The sequence below is a fragment of the Schistocerca gregaria genome, chromosome X (genome assembly GCF_023897955.1).
Source record: "Schistocerca gregaria isolate iqSchGreg1 chromosome X, iqSchGreg1.2, whole genome shotgun sequence".
NCBI classification, from domain to species: domain Eukaryota; kingdom Metazoa; phylum Arthropoda; class Insecta; order Orthoptera; family Acrididae; genus Schistocerca; species Schistocerca gregaria.
Window position 1 is genome coordinate 489,178,189 of NC_064931.1, and position 15,679 is coordinate 489,193,867.

Here is a 15,679-nt window from a genome sequence, read left to right on the forward strand (position 1 = left end):
GAGGAGTTGCAAAATGGGCATTTGTTAGACGGTTATTCAATAGAGAAAGGAGTACTTTGTTATCAAGAGCAACGAGACCAGAAGGTAAGAATTTGTCTGCCGAAGGGAGTAGTACCAGCCATATTTAAATACTACTATCAATCTATGGTGGACATTTATGTGGCAAGAAAACGCTCACCAAAATTAAAGAACATCTTACTTGGAAAGGAATGGATATCAAAATTTGAAGGTTAGTCAGTGGTTGTGGAGATTACCAACACAGGAAGCCGGATTCTTGCACTCCACTAGGGAATTTCAACCTTTTCAAAAGCTTTTCACTGATTATGTCAGGCCACTTGCACACATTGAGAATGGGAACAGGTTTATTTTTGTGGTAGTGGATGCTCTTACCAGATTTGTCTGGCTCATTCCAAGCAGAAGTACCATCACAGATGCGAGTATCCAGCATTTATCACCTATTTCCACAAATTTTGTGTCCACCTTGCAGTTTGGTGAGTGACAATGCGCCGGCATTTAGTTCTCAGCAATTCTGTAGGTTCTGTTTTGTGCAAGGTATTTGCCATGTGATGACTACTCCATATTACCCACAACCTTCTTTCACAGTGCAGATTAACTGCAATTTAAAATCTGTGTTTATAATTTACCACTCTAGTGCTCCGATTAAGTGGGACCAGTCGTTGAATTGGCCGAGTCTGGCTTTTAACACCACTCAACGCGAGAGCCACAAGGCTACTCCTGCGAAGCTACTCTTAAGTTATGAAACCCCTTGAGCAATCTTTGGTCCATAAAGGACATTCTGCCAGAGCATGTGGGCCCTCACGAGCTATGGGTTAGATGGGAGGCAGCATAAAGGAAATAATTTTGGCACACCGCTGAGAAAAGGCGTATAATAGGGAAAGGCATGCAATGTCAGTTGGGGTGGGCAACCAGGTTTTTGTAAAAAAAAATTTGGGGGCAGAGACACTGCAATAATGAGGCAGTAGGTAAATTAACACCCAGGTCCATTGGCCCATGTGAAATAATAAGAGTACTCACTCTGGTCAACGTCCTGGTGAGGGGTCTGAAGACACAGAGGGAATTTCACACCCAACTGCACTAACTTTAGGTGGGCAAACTTGGGGGAGCTTTACCTTAAGATGGGAGGTTGATGTGTGCACATCGACCTAGCCATTATCGATCTCACATGGCATAAAGTTTGTCTATATAGCACACATCTGAGGCGAGGCACATGAATAGAGAGTGAACACGGAGCCACTAGGACGTGTGAGGCGTGCATGCACAGTGTTTGGAAGCACACTGGGTGGCAGTATAAGCTAGCAACGTGTAGAACTGAGACTATTGGTAGTGGCATTGGTGATTCTGGTGATTGGTTGACGAGACTGAGTGGACAGCCTTGTTTCTGCTCACGACGGTATAGGAACCATGGATCGTTTTTGACCAAAATTTCAGCCTACGAACTGTGCTAACAACACGATTTAATGTATTGCTGCCTCTTGTTGCCTCATTCGAAATTCTCATCAGCTACTTCAATCTGTGCTATAGGTATTGCCAACTGCCAGTCCTGAACTATTTCCTTAGTAGTGAAATGCCGGTGTTTTCATGGTTTATCAAGTGTGATTTTTTTTTTAATTTTATTTACTGGACCAATTGGTTTCTTGAAGTTTTCCAGGCCATAGTTTAAATTGTCATTGTTGTTTGGCCTGTATTCCCCAAAGCACGTATATGAATATGGTTTTTGAGACTTGTTGAATTAAACCATTTGCTTGTGTGTTTTAGAAGCTTATCTTGTTACTTTGTGTTCTCTCCCATGTGTACAATGACCTGCCTGAGGAGACAGGCGAGCTGGGCCTGTTGATTGTTGGAGAGTAAAAGGGCTCTTCCCGAGAGCGGCAGTTTATGTGTAATGAAAAGAAAGCTGTGTAATCCTGCTTTAAGTATGTGCCTCCAATTAAAACCATTATCTCTTGATGCATTGTAGTTGCACGAGTGGTGGCGTCGTTTTAAAACCACGAGTTTGTTTAATGCTCCAGTGTTGAACTATTGCAGAAGTTAACTCTAAAGCCAATTACTTGTCAGCTTAAATTTGTTTTAGATATTTCGATATTTAATTACAGTCATGTTTTTATGAGAAGCTTTGTCTTAAAATTTTATGCTCAATGTTTTTTTTTTTTTTAAAAAAAATCAGTACCAAGGAACGAAACTTGCTCAGAGAGTTATATTGTAACAAAGTCAATCATGTTTGAGAATTGTGGCCTAGTCCTTTCATTAACTGAACCTTTCCTGTGCTACCATAAAGTAGCGCTACACCGGCCTCCACCATGACGCTGGTCACTGGACTTGTTCCAAAAGCTCCTGTTACCAGTCTAACTCCAGAGAGGTGCATTGAGTCGAGTAAATGCAACGCTGACGGCGCCGCTAAACCATAAACCAGACTCCCATAGTCAAGGCGGGATTGAACAAGGGCTCCGTAGAGCTGCAGCAGTGTAGAGCGATCTGCACCCCAGTAGGTTTTGCTCAGGCAGCGGAGAGCATTGAGGTGCTGCCAGCACTTCTGCTTCAGCTGATGAGGAAGCCACATGAATTGGGTGTCTGAAACCAGTAGTAAGAATGTCTCCACTACAGTGAGTGGATTGTCATTACGATAAAGTTCAGTTCCTGGATGAACGGTACAACGCCAACTGAAGTGCACGACACATGACTTCGTAGTTGAAAACTGGAAGCTATGGGCTACAGCCCATGACTGCGCCTTGTGGATAGCTCCCTGTAGGTGCCGCTCACCAACACCAGTACTGGAGGAGCAGTACAAAATGCAGAAGTCGTCTGCATACAGAGAAGGTGAGACCAACGACCCAACAGCTGCTGCTAGTCCGTTAATGGCCACTAAAAAGAGAGGTAAACTCAATACAGAGCCCTGTGGGACCCCATTCTCCTGGATATGAGGAGGAACTATGGGGGGCACCAACTTGGACATGGAAAGTACAGAGAGACAGGAAATTCTGGATAAAAATCGGGAGCAGGCGTCTGAGACCCCACCCGTATTATGTGGCAAGGATATGGTGTCACCAGGTGATGTCATACACTTTGTGTAAATCCAAAAAGACAGCAACAAGGTGTTGGCATCTGGTAAAGGCTGTTCGGACGGCAGACTCGAGGAACACAAGATTATTACAGTGCCCCTGGCGGAAGCCGACCTGACATGGAGCCAGTGGGCCACGTGACTCCAGGACTCAACACAACTGCCGGCTTACCATACGTCCTAACAGCTTACAAAGAACATTGGTGAGGCTGATTAGCCAATAGCTATCCACATCAAGCAGGTTTTTACTGTGTTTTAGCACTGGGATGATTGTGCTCTCCTGCCACCGAGATGGCAAGACGCCATTGCACCAGACCTGGTTGAAGATGAAATGTCGCTTGTAGTCGGATGAGAGATGTTTAATCATCTGACTGTGGATCCGACCTGGCCCAGAAGCTGTGTCGAGGCAATGTACAAGGACACTGAGGAGCTCCCACTCTGTAAATGGAGCATTATAGGGTTCACTGTGACATACACTGAACGAAAGGGCTTTCCTTTCCATCCGCCATTTGAGGGTGCAAAATGCTGGGGGATAAATCTCTGACACAGAGGCTCAAGCACAGTGCTCAGCAAAGTGCTCTGAAATTGAGTTTGCGTTGGTAGGTAACACACCATTGATGTTAATGCCAGTAACACCTGTCTGGGTCTGGTACCCACAAACATGTCTGACCTTCGTTCAGGCTTGGGAAAGTGACGAATGGCACCCAATGGTTGAGAGGTTCCCCTTCCAACACCCCTGTTTCTGTCTTGTTATAAGCTGGTGAACGTGGGCATGGAGCCGTTTAAAAGCTATTAGGTGCTCTAGGGAAGAGTGCCACTTTTGTCACTGTAGAGCTCGCCAACACTCTTTAATGGCCTCAGTAATTTCCACTGACCACCAAGGTACTGATTTTCACCAGGGGCACCCTAAAGAACAACAGATCGTGTTTTCTGCCACAGAAATGATCATTCTAGTGACCTGCTCAACTGCCATGTCGATGGCACCATGTGCAGGAGATTCAACAGTGACAGCAGAATTGAAATCTTCGCAGTCTGCCTTGTTTACAGTCCATCTTGGTTGACGTCCAGTGGAATAGCGCTGGGAGAGTGATAGGAAGATGGGAAAGTGGTCACTACCACACAAGTCATCGTGGGCTCTCCAGTGGACAGATGGGATAAGTCCTGGGCTGCAGAGGGATAAATCAATGGCCAAGTTCCATGAGCCACACTGAAATGTGTGGTGTCCCCAGTATTTAAGAGGCAGAGGTCGAGTTGAGAAAGGAAAGCTTCGACATCTCCACCTCAGCCAGTAAGCACAGTGCCACCCCACAAGGGGTTATGAGAGTTAAAATCTCCCAAAAGTAGGAAAGGTTTAGGGAGTTGATGAATCAGTGCAGCCTATGTGTTCAGGGATACTGGACCATCTGGAGGACGATATACGTTGCAGACAGTTATTTCCTGTGCCATTCTTATCCTGACAGCCACAGCTTCAAGAGAGGGTTTGAAGCAGCACAGGTTCACTGTATACTGAGTTCAGAACAGACACAAACTCCACCTGACACAGTATTATAGTCTCTACGGTTCTTGTAATATCCCCTTCAGCTGCGAAGGACAGGGGTCAGCATTGCCAGGAACCAGGTTTCCTGGAGGGCAATGCAGAAAGCAGGTGTAAAGCTTATCAGTTGCCGTAGCTCAGCCAGCAATTCCACTGGAGGATGACGTTATCGTGAAGCTGGGAAGGCATGAAGCAGGTAAGGAGGCAGGTTATACCTCAGACACACCTGCTGCTACCAACTGAGTATTTATATCCATTCCTATTGTGAATGAAACATCAGTGAGATCCACGTCCTTTGGGGATGCCGAGCTCTCCACCTCATCCGCGGTGCAGAATTGGTAGCAAGTGGTGTGAAGGGGCCACCAGAGGGTCCTTTTTCTTAGCAGGCCTTCTTTGTTTGCTTGCCCTCTCACTTCTCTTTAGGGGCTTGTTCCATGAAGTAGCTTCAGGCACGGAGGAAGACTGAAGGTCTTCATCCAGCAGCTTTCGGCTCCTTTAGCCACTGGGGAGTGTCCGCTGTAACATTAGTGGAGATCTCGAGAGAGTGGGTCTGAAAGGACCCCTTCCACATGAGATGATCTGGAGGAGGCTGTTGCTTCTCCGGTTGGGGGGAGGGGACTGATGTCCCCCATGTTTGGGGGGCAGGGGGAGGGGTTGCGCTTGCTCCCAAAGTAGGTACTATGGGAGCAATGGAAGGAGATTTTCCCCCTACTACCAAAGGGGCAGATGTATTCTGGAGGCCCGGAGGGTCCACTGCTCATGGCACAGAGAGTGGTAAGACTGGTACTTGTGATGGCGATGGTAATGTAGATGCAGTTATATGTGGACATCAACTGAACGGGGTGTAATCATTCAAATTTAAGCTTAGCACCTTGGTAAGTCAACCGGTCCAGGGTCTTTTACTCCACGATTTTCCTATCCTTTTGGAGTACTGTGCAGTCTGGCGAGCAGGGGGAGTGCTGCTCCCCGGCAGCTGATACAAGTGGGAGGAGGCGCACAGGGAGTATCTAGATGCAGTGGACGTCCGCTGTCTCGACATGTGGCATTGGAAGTGCAGCGGGAAGACATGTGCCCAAATTTCCAGCACTTAAAGCACCGCATAAGGGGAGGGACATATGAATTAACAACACAGTGGTAAACCATCACCTTGACCTTTTCAGGCAATGGATCAACCTCAAAGGCCAAGATGAAGGCACCAGTAGCATCCCTGTTGTCTTTTGGTCCCCTGTAAACACGCCGGATGAAATAAACACCCCACCGTTCTAGATTAGCGCGGTGCTCATCATCAGACTGCAAGAGGCTGTTGCAATGGAAAATAATCCCCTGGACAATGTTGAGATTTTTATGGGGAGTGACGGAAACAGATATATCACCTAGCCAGTGACAAGCGAGTAACGCCTGGGATTGGGCTGGGGATGCTGTCTGAATCAAGACTGCATTGCTTCTCATCTTTGACAGCTCAGTCACTTCCCCAAACTTATCCTCAGTATGTTCAACAAAAAATTTATGCTTCATAGGTAGAAAGGCGTCCCCATCCATTCAGCTACAGACTACATACCGAGGCGAATATGGCTCTTCTATCTGTAGCCCTCTGTTCCCCCCATGGTGTAGCGAGGGAGGGAAACTATATAGGGCCATATCAGTCCACTTCATTGCTGGTCATCGGCCCTGATGCCACCCACTCTGATCAGGGTCTCTCCCCAAGGGTGCCACCCAGCCACAGCAAAGGCCACCTGGCATGATGGGCATTGCTGGGAGACCTCAGGCAACAGGGAGACAGGCATTACTCCTTGGCATACGTGGGGAGTTCACAGCTCAGGCATCAGTAGTGCGATCCCTGCGTTGTCAGGGGGGCTACCACCAAATGGGTACATGACGGCCCCACCACAATGGACTGGCAACAGTGCTGGATACTGGCACAGAAAAATACAATACGGTCATGGGGGCAAAATCAATACTGTCAAGTGGACAAAAGTGGACAGGAGACAATGGAAGAAGATGACATACCCCGAAAAAGTGCCCTCGGCCAAATAGTTGAATTGCAGGTGGAGATGCAAAACCATGACAAGAGACTCAGGAGATCAAATTTAAGAGCACTATGGGTAACTCATGCACCACGCAAGGCGTCCTTCCCCAAAAGGCTGGCAATTCTGTAGAATTTGTAAAGTGGCAGGTCAAACCATAAAATGGGACCTGAATTTATAGGGACGAAAAGTGCGAGAGTCCTTTTAGTCACCTCTTACGACAGGCAGGATACCTCGGGCCTACAATGTTTCAGTGGAGGGTGTAGCCACATAGCACTGGTGTGACAGTGGCTTTAAAATGTGTTTCTTGTAAAAACAGACACAGGGAGTTCCTGCACAAGCAGTTTCAGTTCCTACATGTGTGTCCTGAACCTGTTAACGTTTCGCTGCAATACAGGATCCATCTATCACGGGGGTTACACTTTCAGCCCATCTTTCTGTAAGGGAGGGGAGCCCGTAACGGCTGGGGCCTCAGTCTTTGAACAAGACGATTGCCCCAGTCAGACATCAAGGTCTATTAGTTATACCTCAGTCATCATGAAAGACATCAGATAGTGTGATGTCGTCGTCGTCGTCTCACAGATTCCCAACTGTCTGCGGGGGATGCTTTTTGCTCTGTGTAGACTTTGGAGTTAAAACTACAGCAGTGATAGTAGCACCACTGGACAGTGGACCAGACAAACTTTGGAGGAGCAGAAAGCTCCACAATGTCAGTGACAGCAAACTTGTCTGATGTTTTGGGAGGAAGTCTAGGCTTTGGAACTGCAGTGGCCCAAGTGAACTGGCACAAGCAGGTGCTAGAGTTGACACTAGCAACTTTCATTTGGATAGCAGCATCGGTATTGTGAAGTGGTTGTTTAAGAGCAGACACGAAGGAGGTGGCAAACTTGGAGGGGGGGGGGGGGGGGGTGCAGCGCTTTCCAGTTCCCAGCTCAGGAACCCCAGGGTCACTAAACCTGTACCTAAAAAATGAATACTGAGCCCTCATCCAAAATTTTCTTCTTTTAAGTGAGTGCCACAGCTGTGCTACACTGCATTTAAATTACTTTTTAAGTAGCAAATTTCTAAACTTTATACTTCAATAATAAACTTTTTTCCCACACCAAATATAGCCTAAACTCTTTTGAGGTACCCTGTATGAAGAGATTGTGGGTCAATAGTCATGACTCATAGAAAAATAAATTCCTACTTGTGCGAACTACCTTTATGATATAGTAGTTACACGAAAACTCTCAAGGGCATTTACAAAACCTAGTTACATATAACCCTGTTTCTGCTGAATTTAGGTTTACACTGCAAATTAAATGCCTTTTTCCTTCAAGGTCATGTGCTACCTTTAGGACATATATTAATAAGCAATGGTACACTATTTACTATTTACAACTATACCCAGCTAAGCAACACAAGTTATCCAGGCCAACAAATCTGAAGCCCTCAATATCACCACATACTAACTAACAACCAAATTTACCACTTTTCAACAAAACAAAGGCCTCAGGTTACACTGCAATTCAGCCTGTCACCAGACCCAAGATTTTGTATTCACATTCACTGGCTTTACCAACCCAAACTGTCACATTTCAACCTAACCTATATCTTAAGCTACACTACAGATCACACTGCCACCACAACCTACACTCTAAAAGTCATACAAATGCAAAATAATTTTTTTCTGATTTCTGTACTCTTCACATAGCACAACATATCACAGGACAAAGCCAACAATCATTATTGGTAGATTTAGTTGACTAACACTCACCACCAATGAACTTAAAATGTCACTGCCAAAAACAACATATCACAATTCACATTAACATTTCATAGAATTTTGCAACAACAATGAAATTCAGCACCTGCAGTTGGCGTACCACTCCCAGTCAAAGAGCAAACCAAACATACCAGACTTTCAAAAAACATCCAACTGTGGGTGGTTAAAATGGCTCTGAGCACTATGGGACTTAACATCTGAGGTCACCAGTCCCCTAGAACTTAGAACTACTTAAACCTAACTAACCTAAGGACATCACACACACCCATGCCCAAGGCAGGATTCGAACCTGCGACCGAACCTGTGAACCGCTCTGCCACTCTGGCTGGCAACTGTGGGTGGAATTGGCTATGGGTGAGACATTCTAGTCAGTATAGATGCTATTTTTGAGCCAATAATAAATCACTGTTCAACAACAGCAATTAGAAAGCACCCCCCACATTCTGGATGTGGAGAATTAACGCATTCAGTGTCTTCATAGAACACCTTACGATTTCCAGCCGCCAGATACTGCCACCGTGCAGTCTGCCCACACCAGATCCTGCTATGTCCCATCAAATGAACTAGCTTTTCAACCCCACCACTACGGATCATTGTGTAACATCCATTCCAGGTATCTAGACAACCACCCACATAAGTAAGCCAAATCAGCCCAGTCCCCACACTGGTGTAGAACAACCTTACAGGCAATTCACATAGATCCCAAACATTTCAAACAGCACATATCCAACACAAATTGTCTAGGCACAGACCAGGTTGGGTTCAGCCACATGCAGCAAATCTGGGGGTGGGAAGAATCTTTTTCTCTTGTCTGACAACAATCTGGCTGTATGCAAGAACACACTATCCTTGTCCAAATCTTTCAATTTTGGATTTCCCACTATATGATAATGACTTGTGTAACCTGAAGCACTGAGCGTGTGTTCTTCAGTATAGTAACACAGACTGAACCAATGTCTTGCTTCTCAATACGTATTATTACATATCTGTTTAAACCATGTCAAATGTTTTCACAAACGTCAATTAATACAAGTTATTCTCTACTTTATACTCACTAACTTATTCCACAATTGTGTTTACAATTTTGAAATGAACCACTGAGCTACAGCAAACACATTCATTGGTTTGATTAAAATCCAGTGCTGTTCCTATGTGGCTAGTAATAATTGTAATGAAAAGTTTCAACATTATGGAGGAAGGGACATATAAACATAGTTTTTACCCACACCTTGTCTGCTTACTTTCTCATTAAGTACAACAATTAAAGCAATGATCCTGTTTTGAAGAATTTTCTTCCTACATAGAAATTCTGTGTGTAATTATGAAAGTTGACTATGTATTGCTTTACCTCTACCTTTAGTCTTCCCTACTGAAACACCATCACCAGATAACTTTTCTGTTTCTGTTCCTTGAACAGCTTTATACACCTCAACTGGCATTTCCTTCATAATCAATGACTAACTATCTGTATTCCTGGTTCCCATATGAATACTTACTGCAATATCTGCCATCTTTTGTAAGTATGAAGTGTACCCTACAAAAGTTCTGTATGTATTCTTTCTTGGAATGACTGAAGTTTACAGTACCACTTGGCTTCTTTGATCCAAGACTTAACAGTTGTGTTATTTGCTATAATGGCGGCACAGTGCACTTGAAATGGATTGTGGCATGCGAGTATAGGGCGGCACCATAGTGGGGGATGTTTATGTTTCTAAATTGATATTAGTGATTCAATGGACTCCACAAGTGCTATTTGTTAGAATACTGGAAGAGCTTGTGGCAGTTAGGTAACGAGTTATTTTGATGTTGGCCGCTAAGGGGGGTTTATAGGTTGGGAATTGTTAATGAGGTGTATAGTTTATGGTTGGAGGTTTATTTTTTTTTAACAGATATGAGATCAAATTTCATAAAAAGGTCCCTGCATGCAGCAGTGGGGGACAAAATGTTTACCACATCTAAATTCCTAGGGTTATTTGGTTTAACTGCAGAGTTTGTTAAGTGTTAAGATTGTGGAAACGATACAGGACTTACCAAAGTTGCTGCAACTCTGCCAAGAGACCACTGTTTGATACATTGATTTTATGGTTTGAATTTTTAGATAGTGATACATCTATGTATGATATGTGTGTAGATGCCTTTATGTTTCTTGTATAACAAAACTGGTGTTAATGCAAAATTTTTATGAATTCCCAGGTTGTGATGTTAAAGGTCAGTAACTAGGTTCAATTGCAAACGGTAGGTATCAGATTTTGTTACCTACATTGGTTGCTTTGAGCTACACAGACCAAGGGAATTTCCAGTTGAGCTATAGGTCAAGGAAAATTTCCAATACTAACTGTTTTATTACGGTTTCAGCAATTCTTTAAATTTTTGTTTGTTTTATTATTGTGCTAGTACTTATGTTGGTACTTCTTCATTGTTAGTATTGTCTTATATTTAGTTTATCCACATCCAAAACCATCAAATTTCAATAGTTGTCCCACTTGTTTCATTGTTTTTCCGCAGTTTAAATGTTTTTGAACTACGTATGTCTTTTCACATGTGTAATTAGTGATATCACAGTCCCCATTTTGTACACACTTTAAATAGCAATGTCCACCATCCTCATGTCATAGGTCAAAGTTGATATGTGGTAGGGCTAGTGCAATCTTCGGTTTTGCCCTTTTTCCCATGCTTTTCAAATTGTCATTGCATCGCCTTGCATCCTCTCAGACATTACCTAATAGTTTTGTTTACTTCTGGATAATATTCTATAAAATCCCTAATATCATGACAGCGTGAATGCTCTGTGGTTAAGACAATGGACTCTTCATTCTAGAAGATGGTAGTTCAAATCTCTATATGACCAATTCAGGTTTTCTGTGGTTTGCTTAAATCATTCATGGCAAATGCCAGACTTGTACACAAATTTCCTTCCCAATTCAAGCTCATTCTAACCTTCCTCCTTTCTATCATAATTTACATTAAACTTTCACTTACACTTTTCTCTGTCAGATCTTTCCTGTTACTTTCCCCCTAAATGTGTTTCCACTGGTTAAATTACATTTACTAAACATTTTCTTTTATCCACCACACACCTGCTCAATATTAATTTTCTAAAGTCCTCAATTGTAGCTAGTATAGCTATAGCTTTCATATAGAGGGAGCTGTAATCGTTTATGAACTTTGTAGTGGTGTTTAAATTATCAACAGAATGTGATCTTCGTATAAAATTGATTTTTTCAAGTTACTTCAATATATGTAACAATCTTTATCCCAATTTTAATTCTATTTTATCACTTCATGGTTCTTACATTAACCCTTCTATATCCCAACTGATCTTACTTAAACTTTTAATTCCACAGTTAGGCCTACAGATTCTGGCTCTAATCCTTGTCCATCACACACCAACTTGACAAACAAAATCAATGCAGCATATATTCTAATCAAAGCAAGAGACTTTGATCATTCTCAATGTCCCTCTAAATCCCAAAGTTTATTAACCATAGAAATTAGTTTAAATTACTCATGTAACTAGCAAATGTCTTTAAGCTCATAATTTCAACAAATTTAACAGGCTTAGCTCAACCAAGTTGTTCATCGTATCACTTCATAACTTTACCTGCGGATTAAATTTCCCAACTTACATATCAAAGGTGTATACCTGAGCCTCCTCGGCAACAGGATTACCTACTTAGTTTTGTGCAAATGATCTTAAGTAATGCAAATAAGAACTTTTCCGCGCACACTTTCATCCTCACATTGAAGAACTACGTGCCGCCAACAAAGACATCGTATGCTATTCTCTCTTGCAAGTCAATCAAAATTTAATTTTACCTCTTTGTGCAAGACCAATGTACGAAATACTATGTTTACGACCTCTTCCGCATTTCCTGAAGTTATCGTTCGTGCATTAGAGAATGAGCTCACCGTGCCGTAGCACAACCATTTTTTTAAGAACACAGTCCCGATATAGTCTATTGTTGATACCATTTTCTGGAAAATGTTGAGGCACAGAATCAAGACCACACTTCAGACACAAATGATCACATAAATCTCAGTTACGCACTACATCTTTAACGATCGTGAGTAATTGACAGCTCATTTCTATTAGTTCCATTTTATCGCTTCTAAAGTTTCATCAGCTACTGATTTCACGTCACAGACGTATGTTCACTCTTCTCGGCCTTGTTGCCACTTAAAGCACTATCTAAGAAGCATCTCCTGCGTCTGGAATATAAAGTTAGGTCATAAGAATACTTCTGAACTATCGTCTACATACCGAGTGACCGGTAGACGCTGAGAGGGTCCTCGAAAATTAAGAATTAGATGGCGACACAATCTGTATCACAGTCTGTGCAGCAAACAACGAAACTCCTTCAAAAAATTCTTTTCGCTAAACTACTGACTTCACTCAGACTTTAGTACTAATGTAACAATCACACCTGCATCTCGCAACTTCTGGAAACACAAGCTTAAATTCCAAAGATCTTCGTTCTGGAGAGAAATATGTTGCCAACTTCATCATGTGAAGTAGTATTGGCACTTGCCATCCCTGTGAGAAGTTGCTGCATCATGTTTCTCAATGTTCCCACGAGTGGACAGCTGCACTGTTTCTTTTCTGTGCTTGCTGCCTGTTATCAATGTTCTAACTGCAATCTGTAATGGATGACTATGAATTAAAAGGTATAAAATAGTACTAATAAATCACTTTTCCTATGAAAGCAACTGGTCTATAAATTAAAATTAAAACAATTGTGGTAAGTACTGAGCTGCTGCCTCATAATATAGCTATTCTCAATAAATCCCTAATCATAAGATCAAGTTGTTAAACCAGTCTTCTCCACTGTCACAGTATCAGTAATTTGGTGTGTGTGTGTGTGTGTGTGTGTGTGTGTGTGTGTTTGTCGGGGGGGGGGGGGGGGGGGCAGAGTTTTTTGCTGATGTTACATTCCAGTCATGGGTGCTTTCTAGCAGGAGTGAACCGATTAAATTACTCAATTTGCTTTCACTTACATTCATTTAATTTGTAGAGGTATTTGATTCAATTAAAACATGTAAGTAATTATGACACCTTAAACATATTAATTTAAGAAGTTTGTAACCTGTGAAATATGAATAATACTAGCAACATGTTATATGTGACCCTATAATTTAATTCCTATTCTTATAAAATGTCAAAAGTAAAGGTGATTTTAAATTTTATTTTATTTATTTTGGAAAACATGTAATTGTAAATTTTAACATATGAGTAATTGCAATAATTCAAAAAATATTAAATAAATAAATTGCGGTTGTACACCAATCGGCTGGAAAGAGCGTACTGCAAGTTCTCAAGCAGTCTTCTCCACCCCCTTAGGGTGCAAACTGGTGAGGCTGCAATGCCTTCTCAGATCCCAACATCACCAGTGAACTGAGACAGAAGAAGACGAACTCGGCACTGGTCGAGAGCACCAAGAAGTGATGGAGGCGACTAATACACGGGAGGACCACTGCTTTGTCCTTAGTGATGAGCAATGTGAACCAGCAACAGCCTTCTCTCCAGTGCAGCCACAGCAGCCTTCTATCTAGTGCAGCCAGAGGCCCCCACTATCAGTGAGAGTGGTGGGGAGGAAAGCCAGCTGTGGGGTGGAGATAGAAGGCAGTCACTGTCAGTGGACAGAGAATAATAAGACATTGTGGTGGCAGTAGATGGTGCAGAGATCAGTAGCAGAGACAATGACCAATGCGCCAACATCAACACTGGACTAGAGGAAGCAAAGTCATGCTTTAGAATAACACTCCATGCTGAGATGGAGACCACCAGTCTCCTATTGTGGGAGGCCTACCATTGGTCGCCACAAATGGGAGCGAGAGCAGTGCAGACAGGCATGCACAGCAGAGTCTTGATGGCCTCCCAGAACGAGGCCAATGTGATGCACAATCAGGCGATGCAAACATCCCAACCAAAGCCCCACCTGAGCATGATCATAAACCTTGCATACAGACGACAGGAGTAGTTGAAGAAGCCACGTTGGACAGTCGCAAGGGAGTCACCAAACCAGCGATGAACAGCCAGGAGATACAAACGATTGAATTTGTTAACAGCAATAAATACATGTTGAACAGCAAGATATTACAGGAATCGCTGGTCAGCACAACCTGACAGATATCACCAAATGAGGCTGTGCAACAGAAACCATGAAGATGAAACACTGATGTGAGTACAACACAGCAATAGAAGATACACCAGTAGCTGGAAGTCCAACCTCCAGATAAGTTCACGCTCACACTAGGACTGATACATAGGTGGAAACATTAACAGTTCTAGCCAGGGTTTTTGGAGGATTCCTCTTGGCTGTAAGACGAATGTCAGAACTGCCCCTTCCAACTTCTCCTACAGTCTCAATTGGGAGACATTAGTCTAATTCCCCGTCATTCACATGCAAACAAATATAGGTGCAAAACAGAATAACTAACCCTCACCTTTAGGCTGACAAAGAGCAATACTGGGAGCTCTGGTAAGACCCACCCTGCCGCCTCCAAGGTGGGAATGAAAAGTGCTGAAAAAAAAACTGGCCGCCTCCACTGATGGATGGCAGAAATAAGGAACATCCACCACCTCCAGAACAAAGAATCCAGACTTTAGACAGCCCCACTTCACTCTTGCCCACCAGTGACTCCAATACATAACCTCTGATCCACCACCTGCGTCATCATAAGACTACCAAAAGACACCACACAGCCCAAGTTTGCTTGCATCATGAGAAAATACTTCAAAGAAGGGGTCTTAGATAACGTTAAATACTGAACTGTGAGACACAAATGACCATTACTAATGCATACATTAGAAAAGGAAAACATACACTGCAGACTGTTGGAAATTTAGCTGAAAGACACCAACAAATGCGACCTTCTGAAATACAATACCGTTCATTAAAATAGATAAAATGGTCAAGGCTGCACAGCACATATGTGCATTACGCAATGACAGCGAAAAAGATCGCCGTCCCAGCGATATTTACCAACACTGAAGCCATGGCCCTCAAACTAACAGACAGAAACAGAAAATCCCTTATGATATTTTGCATGTACAGTCCCCCAGATGTAGCACTGCAGACACAGTTCATACAATACATCATGACATTCGAACACTACATCCTGTTAGAGACTTTAATGCAAGACACCCCATGTTATATGACAGGCTGGACAATGGAAATTTATGACAACACTTCAACCTGCTAACGACCGACTCAGTCCTTACACTGCCGTTAGATAAGCCAACCTGTATCGGATTTTACTTCACGTTTAGCCCTGAC

The 15,679-nt window shown here is 43.0% G+C and overlaps 1 protein-coding gene across 1 annotated transcript in view; it reads right to left on the reverse strand.

Annotated features, from left to right (window-relative positions):
- LOC126298356 (activator of 90 kDa heat shock protein ATPase homolog 1) overlaps positions 1 to 12,968 on the reverse strand; it is an 82,317-nt gene extending 69,349 nt beyond the window's left edge. The window contains exon 1 of the mRNA XM_049989650.1: positions 12,664 to 12,968. The gene's annotated coding sequence lies outside the window, so the exon portion shown is untranslated. The remainder of the gene's footprint in view (positions 1 to 12,663) is intronic.
- Positions 12,969 to 15,679: the final 2,711 nt, after the last annotated feature.